The following is a 6,810-nucleotide window of genomic DNA, read 5'->3' as shown; positions in this document are numbered from 1 at the left end:
TCTTTGTCCCCTGCAGTTTGGCATCTGGATTTAAAGTGATTTTGTGTTGTGGCACATCCCCTGGATTTTGACGTAGCTCGCAGGAGAGAATTGGTGGCTATAACACAGCATTTTCTCCCTGCAGCTTAGAGGCGCTGCACAGGTCTGTTATTTGCATGGTTAATGCTGGGCCTAGACAACAGAACCAGAGCAGGAGAGATCCACGGGACTACTTGTTAACTGATACTTAAAACACTTTTGATGGGTTACATGATTCTCCAAGGACAAGCAGGATGTTAGTCCTCAGCTAAGGGTGACATCATCAGATGGAGCCCCGATGCGGAAAACATATGTCAAAGTTTCTAGAACTTTGCCTGCGCACACTGAGCATGCCCAGCGTGCCCTCTACCACACGTCCACCCGGCTCCCTCTTCAGTCTCTTCTCTTCTGCAGAGCCGTGAGCCTCGCGGTGTGATTGAGCTTGCTTTGACTGTCTCTAGTCTTGTGGAAAACTCTCGTGTTTTTTTTCGCGGTTTTTTTCCCTTCCAGTTCTGTTGTTGGGTCCCTCTCGGTGCCTTCCCATAGCGTCACTAGTCAGGGTTTTCAGTGTTTCAGGTAAGTTTCTTTCCACGGTCGATTTCCCCTCGTGGTGGCGCCATCGCTTTTGATTTTGCAGCCCTTTTATTTTGTCCCAACATGGCCGTGTCCGGTTTTCTCCGATGCCCCCAGTGCCAGAGGACCATGTCTTTTTTTTATTCTTTAATTATTCATTTTCAAATGTACATCAAGATTAAGCTTGAATGGGAAAACATTCAAACATTCATAGACATTAAAACATACATATACAGTACAAAAATAATACAGAAGAAATATAATCAATTGTCACTTCTGAATCTTCCAATGGGGAGGATCCTAACCCAACTGTAAGAAAGAAAGAAAGAGAAAATGTATCTCAATCTGTATATTAAAAGAAAAAGGCTAGTTAGCAGAGGATAATGACTTAACTGATTCGGATCATGACTGATATTCTGGGGCATTCTTAGATTACAGAGAAGGAGTACCCACTGACTGAGGAACTTTATCACTCAAAAAAGATACAAGCTGAGAGGAATGAAAAAAGACATAGGAAACCCCCTGGTATTTTGTAAGACATTTGCAGGGAAACTTAAGAACAAAATGGCCCCTAGTTCCAAAACTTGTTGGCTCTGTGTGCTGCGGCAGTCAAAAAAAGCAAATAGAATATTAGGAATTATTAGAAAGGGAATGGTGAATGAAATGGAAAATGTCATAATGCCTCTGTATCGCTCCATGGTGAGACCGCACCTTGAATATTGTGTACAGTTCTGGTCGCCACATCTCAAAAAAAGATATAATTGCGATGGAGAAGATACAGAGAAGGGCAACCAAAATGATAAAGGGGATGGAACAGCTTCCCTATGAGGAAAGGCTGAAGAGATTAGGGCTGTTCAGCTTGGAGAAGAGACGGATGAGGGGGGATATGATAGAGGTGTTTAAGATCATGAGAGGTCTAGAATGGGTAAATGTGAATCAGTTATTTATTCTTTCAGATAATAGAAGGACTAGGGGGCACTCCATGAAGTTAGCAAGTAGCACATTCAGAACTAATCGGAGAAAAATCTTTTTCACTCAACACACAATTAAGCTCTGAATTTGTTGCCAGATGATGTGATAAGTGCAGTTAGTGTAGTTGGGTTTAAAAAAGGATTGGATAGGTTCTTGGAGGAGAGGACCATTGACTATATTGATCAGATTGACTTGGGAAATAGCCACTGCTATTGCTGGCAGTGGTAGCATGGGATCAACTTTGTGTTTGGATACTTGCCAGGTACTTGTAACCTGGATTGGCCACTGTTGGAAACAGGATGCTGGGCTTGAAGGACCCTTGGTCTGACCCAGTATGTCACTTTCTTATATTCCTCTGGGTTTGTCTAGAGATACCAGGAAAGACCTAGATTTTAAGGTTCAAAAACGATTCCATACAATGAGAATAGAAAAGCCTCAAAACCTAGTATCTATCAGATTCCAAAAGAATAACAGCAACTAAGATAGCAGGAGAAACTACCTCAGACCCAGATGATTCCAAGATTCAGTCAAATTCAAATCTGGTGGTCTTATCGGAGACAACCCATGTATATTCTCATCTGTTGGTGAAGATTTTTTATAAGGTGCTAGATAATATACTCTCGAAGTAATAGGCAAAGTTGATTCACGTATTCTCAAAATTTCCATAAAATATTTTCTCAGCATGTCTTTAGGGGGAATACCGGAATCTTTAGGAAATTAATAAAGCAAAGGTTTTTCCCTGTAGCTTGATTTTCCAACTGTTCCAAACAAGATGATAAGAATTGATTTTCCTTCAGTAGATTTTGCAGCAAAGTAGAATTATTGGCCACTTCTAATTTAAGGGAAGCATTTGTTCTTTTAAAGACTTATCTGATTCCAGTAGCTCAACTTGGGTTTCCAAACCATTCAGGCGTTGAACCACAAGGTTTAATTGAGCAGATATATTGTTATTTAAAGTCTTTATAGCCTTCCAGATAGTTTCAAGAGAAAAGGTAGCAGGTCTTACCAAAGGTAAAGATTGTAAATGACGTCCCTGCACCATATCAGCATTCTCCTCCTCTCTGAGGCGAACTGCCTCTGAAACAGTTGGCTACACTTCAGGAGCATGGGTGTAAGGTGCATCCAACCCCACTCTGACTAGATTCACGGTTCTAGGCCTCTACTCAATGATCGCTGCATCATTGGGCTGCACCAAGTACAGTCGCTTCTCCAGCATCAGAGCCTGGGCAGGATTCAAAGGTGCAATCCAATCCACCAGGGACAAGAATAGCATCGAGTACCCTCCTGCAACTCTCCTCCTGGTAAATGAATCCCCCAAATCACATGGGCATCCATGAGGCAAGTAACGGGTCCTGGGGAGGAGGCAACTGGAACTTCTCGCTCCCTGGCTCTCCGTTTAAGGGTGGAATGTGGTATATTTAGGTGACCAAGAAAATCGGTAAGAGGAGCCCTTAACCATGAGTGACTAGTGCGGCCATCTTTGCCAGAGGACCATATGTATTGCTGATCCTCATGAGGTATGTATCCTCTACCTGGAGCATTGCATGAGTCCGGGGTTGCTGCTTATGCACCCAAATGACCCCGAAAAAACATCTGCTTCGACTCAACAAGATGGATCTGCTCTTTGGGTCAAGGAAGTCTGAGCCATCAGCATCGATGGACCTTGGAGCCACACTAATGGACACTGCGCCATTGACATTGGTTGGACCGTCTGTGCCATTTGCAGATAGGGGCGCTGGATACCAACCGTTGTCTGTCTCCTCTAGGCCGAGGACACCAAGTCCATCGTCTTCAGCCGTGGCACTGGAGAAAGACCAGGCCAAGCATCGAGGGAAGTCTAAGAAGCATCAGCACCGGTCCCCATCGAAGCACTGTGCCAGGCTCAGGGATGCACCAGCTTTTGCCGTGATACCCCCAAAGTGACACCGCAGCAAGGAAGGCCAGGGGTCTGCAGAGGTCTCCACCGGTTCTGGTGCCAGGCAATGATCCACCTCACAGGTCCGAAGAAGATCTGGCCATCCCTTCCTCCGAATCAGTGTTGGCATCTGCAGCATTTGAGGAGGAGCTGGGGTGATGATACTAAGGAATCCTCAGAGGACTCTAATGGTCTTCCATCAGACCCTTTTCCTCCAAATGCACGAAGGAAGTCTCTGCCTGAAGAGTTGACCTTCACAGGGTTTGTGAGGGTGATGGTGGAGGACATCCATTTCAACTTTTGACAGAGGAGGATGCCAGGCACACAATGCTTGAGATCCTCCAGTTTATGGAGCCTCCTACGGAGGTCGTGGTGGTCCTGATACACAAGATCCTTAGGGAGTTGCTGCTGAGGATATGGGAGCACCCCCTCCCAGTGCCTCCTGTTAATGAGAAGGCAGACGCAGTCTACCTCATCTAGAAGACTGATGGATTCAATAAGCATCAGCTGCTTCACCAGTCGTTGGTGGTCGAATCTGCCCTCAAGAGGGCCATGCGCTCTCTGACCCATTTCTCTGCGGCCTAGGGGAAGGACTATAGAGCGATGGACGCTGTTGGGAGGAAGGTGTTCAGGGCACCATGCTTATTTCCCGCATTGCTGCCAACTAGCTCTACATGAGCCAGTAATCATGGGACATGTGGAAGCAGGTGCAGGAGGTGGCTGAGCAACTGCCTTAATAACAGTTAAAATTTCCCTGAAATTTCCCCCTACTAAAGCATCACGCCTCTCGATGACCAAAGACAGAGCTTTTTCGATAGCTGGCCCATCCATATGGAATAGCATCCCTTCAAGTCTTAGAGTGGAGCCTTGCCTGTTAACTTTTAGAAAAAGACTCAAAACCTGGCTCTTTCACCAAGCCTTCGCCGACCCACCAGACAATCACTAGTTGTCCTTCACGCTTACCCGTTATGGTGATTACACTTCACGAATGGACTCTGAATCTTCCAGGTTAAAGCACCATTAAGCTTCAACCCGTGCGCCCTATGATATAACTTCATATTTATTTCCTGCCTTATCTTCTTTCCAGCTTATTGCAAGCTTCCAAGTTCTCTTACCCTGTTGATTGTAACTTTGACTCATTCCTACCTACTGTTTACTTTTTGTTTACTTGAATTGTTACCCCAGTTATATTCTTTGTTAATTGTAAACCGGTCCGATTTGGTTATTTACTATGAAGGTCGGTATATAAAACTGTTAAATAAATAAATAAATGCATGCATGCATGCCACCCTCATGTCTCTGGTGCACAAGGGTCTAGAGCGTGGAAAACATGAGTTTCATGCAACCTACAATGTTTTTGAGATTCTCTGCAGCAGGAATCGCGCCCATAGAATGGCATGGCTGTGGGTCTTGGATCTCTGACCAGAAGTACAAAAATGATTTGCTGACATTCCATGTACTGGGGGGAATCTCTTCAGAGATAGGGTGAGGGATGCTGTGGCCCAACTCCAGGAAAACCATGAAGCCCTCCAACAACTCTCTACCAGTAATCTGGACCTTTCCTCCTCAACCAGGAGGCTGTCGAGACCAGGGACAAGGAAGTCTTTCACCAAAGGAAGTACTATTCCCTACCTCCTCTCTCCCGTCAACATCATCTGGGCTCCTGTGGCCAACCCAGGTAGCAGAGAGCCCCCAAGCCCCAGTCGGCTCCTCTGTCAAATCCAGGGCGGGGTGTTGACTGGGCTGCAGAGAGCATAAGCCAGTCACCTGTACCCAGGGTGATGGACCTTCCAGTTGATGGCAGAGTATGGTTCTTTGCGAACCAGTGGCCCAGTGTAACCTCGGATCAGTGGATTCTGTCCAGGGTACCAATTGAATCTATTGGATGTCCCTTCAGATTGCCCTCTGTGCCCATATTAGGGGCCAGTAGCGCATCAGGAGGTATTATTAATGGAGCTCTCCTCCCTCTTAATGGCCAGAGTGGTCAAGCCTGTACCACCAGGGCAAAGAGGGTGGGATTTCTACTCCAGTACTTTCTAATTTCAAAGAGAACTGGAGGACTCCTTCCCATCCTAGACCTAAGAAAAGTTCAAGATGGTTTCTCTGGGCACCTTGATCCTTCTTTTGCAAAAAGGGAACTGGTTGTGCTCCCTCGACCTAAAGGTCGCATACACTCATATCAAGATCTTCCCCGGTATCAGGAAGTATCTTGATTCATCATGGGAAAGCAGCACTTCCAGTACTGGGTGTTGCTGTTCGGGTTCGCGTTCGCCCCATGGGTCTTCACAAAATGCCTGGCTGTAGTGGTGGCGCAACCCCACAAACTGGGAATGCATGTTTTCCCATACCTAGACGATTGGCTGGTCGAGAGCATGTCTCAGGCAGGGGATGTAAGGTCCATGCTCTTGACCATTCGGGTGTTGGATTGACTGTGTAGTTGAGAACGAACCCTAAAGTCCCATCTCAGCCCGTCACCTCAGTTGAACTTCATAGGAGCCCTGCTAGACAAGGCTTAAGCCAAGGCCTTTCTGCTTTGCCAGAGGGCCATTACTTTAGCAACCATTGCGGCAAAGGTTTATCAGAGCCAGCCTGGCACATGTTGAGGTTGTTGGGCCATATGGCTGCAACCGTCCAAGTCACTCCCTCGGCACATTTACACATGGGCAGATCTCAGTGGAACCTGAGGTCACAGTGGTGCCAGGCTACTCGGAGCCTCTAGCATTGCATCCGAGTCACCCTGTCTCTCTGGGACTCATTGTCCTGATGGTGGGTAATTTCCAATTTCAAATAGGGGATTTCCTTTCGGTGTCTTCCTACTGAAATTTTGCTAACCATGGATGCATCTACCCTGGGTAGATAGGCTCGGTACCCAGAGTCTGTGATCCGCTCAGGAACATTCTTGTCAAATTGGCTTCCTGTAGCTCAGGGTGATCAGGTATGCACTGTGGCCTTTCAGAGATTGGCTGTCCAATAAAGTTGTCCTGATCCAGACCACCAATCAGTTAGCCATGTGGTATGTTAACAAGCAGGGAGGCATGGGATCATACCTCCTGTGACAGGAAGCGGTCCAGATCTGGTCATGGCCCCTATCCCATAGAATGGTGCTCAGGGCTATGTACCTGGCCGGTCTGTCCTTTGGAACCTGTTTGAGGTGTAGAACCCAACTCTCTCCTGCCTCGGGCCTATTGTTTGGGTTCAGTCTGTCTCCCCCTCTGTTACCACCAGCACTGGTGGTGTTGTGTTCGTTGGTACCTGGTTGGGTGTCTATTGGTCCCCTTTTTGAGTTGGGGAGCAGCCTGTAACTAGGGATTTACCCATGTGTGAGGACTACC

The sequence above is a fragment of the Rhinatrema bivittatum genome, chromosome 4, assembly GCF_901001135.1.
Source record: "Rhinatrema bivittatum chromosome 4, aRhiBiv1.1, whole genome shotgun sequence".
NCBI lineage: Eukaryota > Metazoa > Chordata > Amphibia > Gymnophiona > Rhinatrematidae > Rhinatrema > Rhinatrema bivittatum.
Note: the sequence above shows the minus strand (reverse complement) of the source record.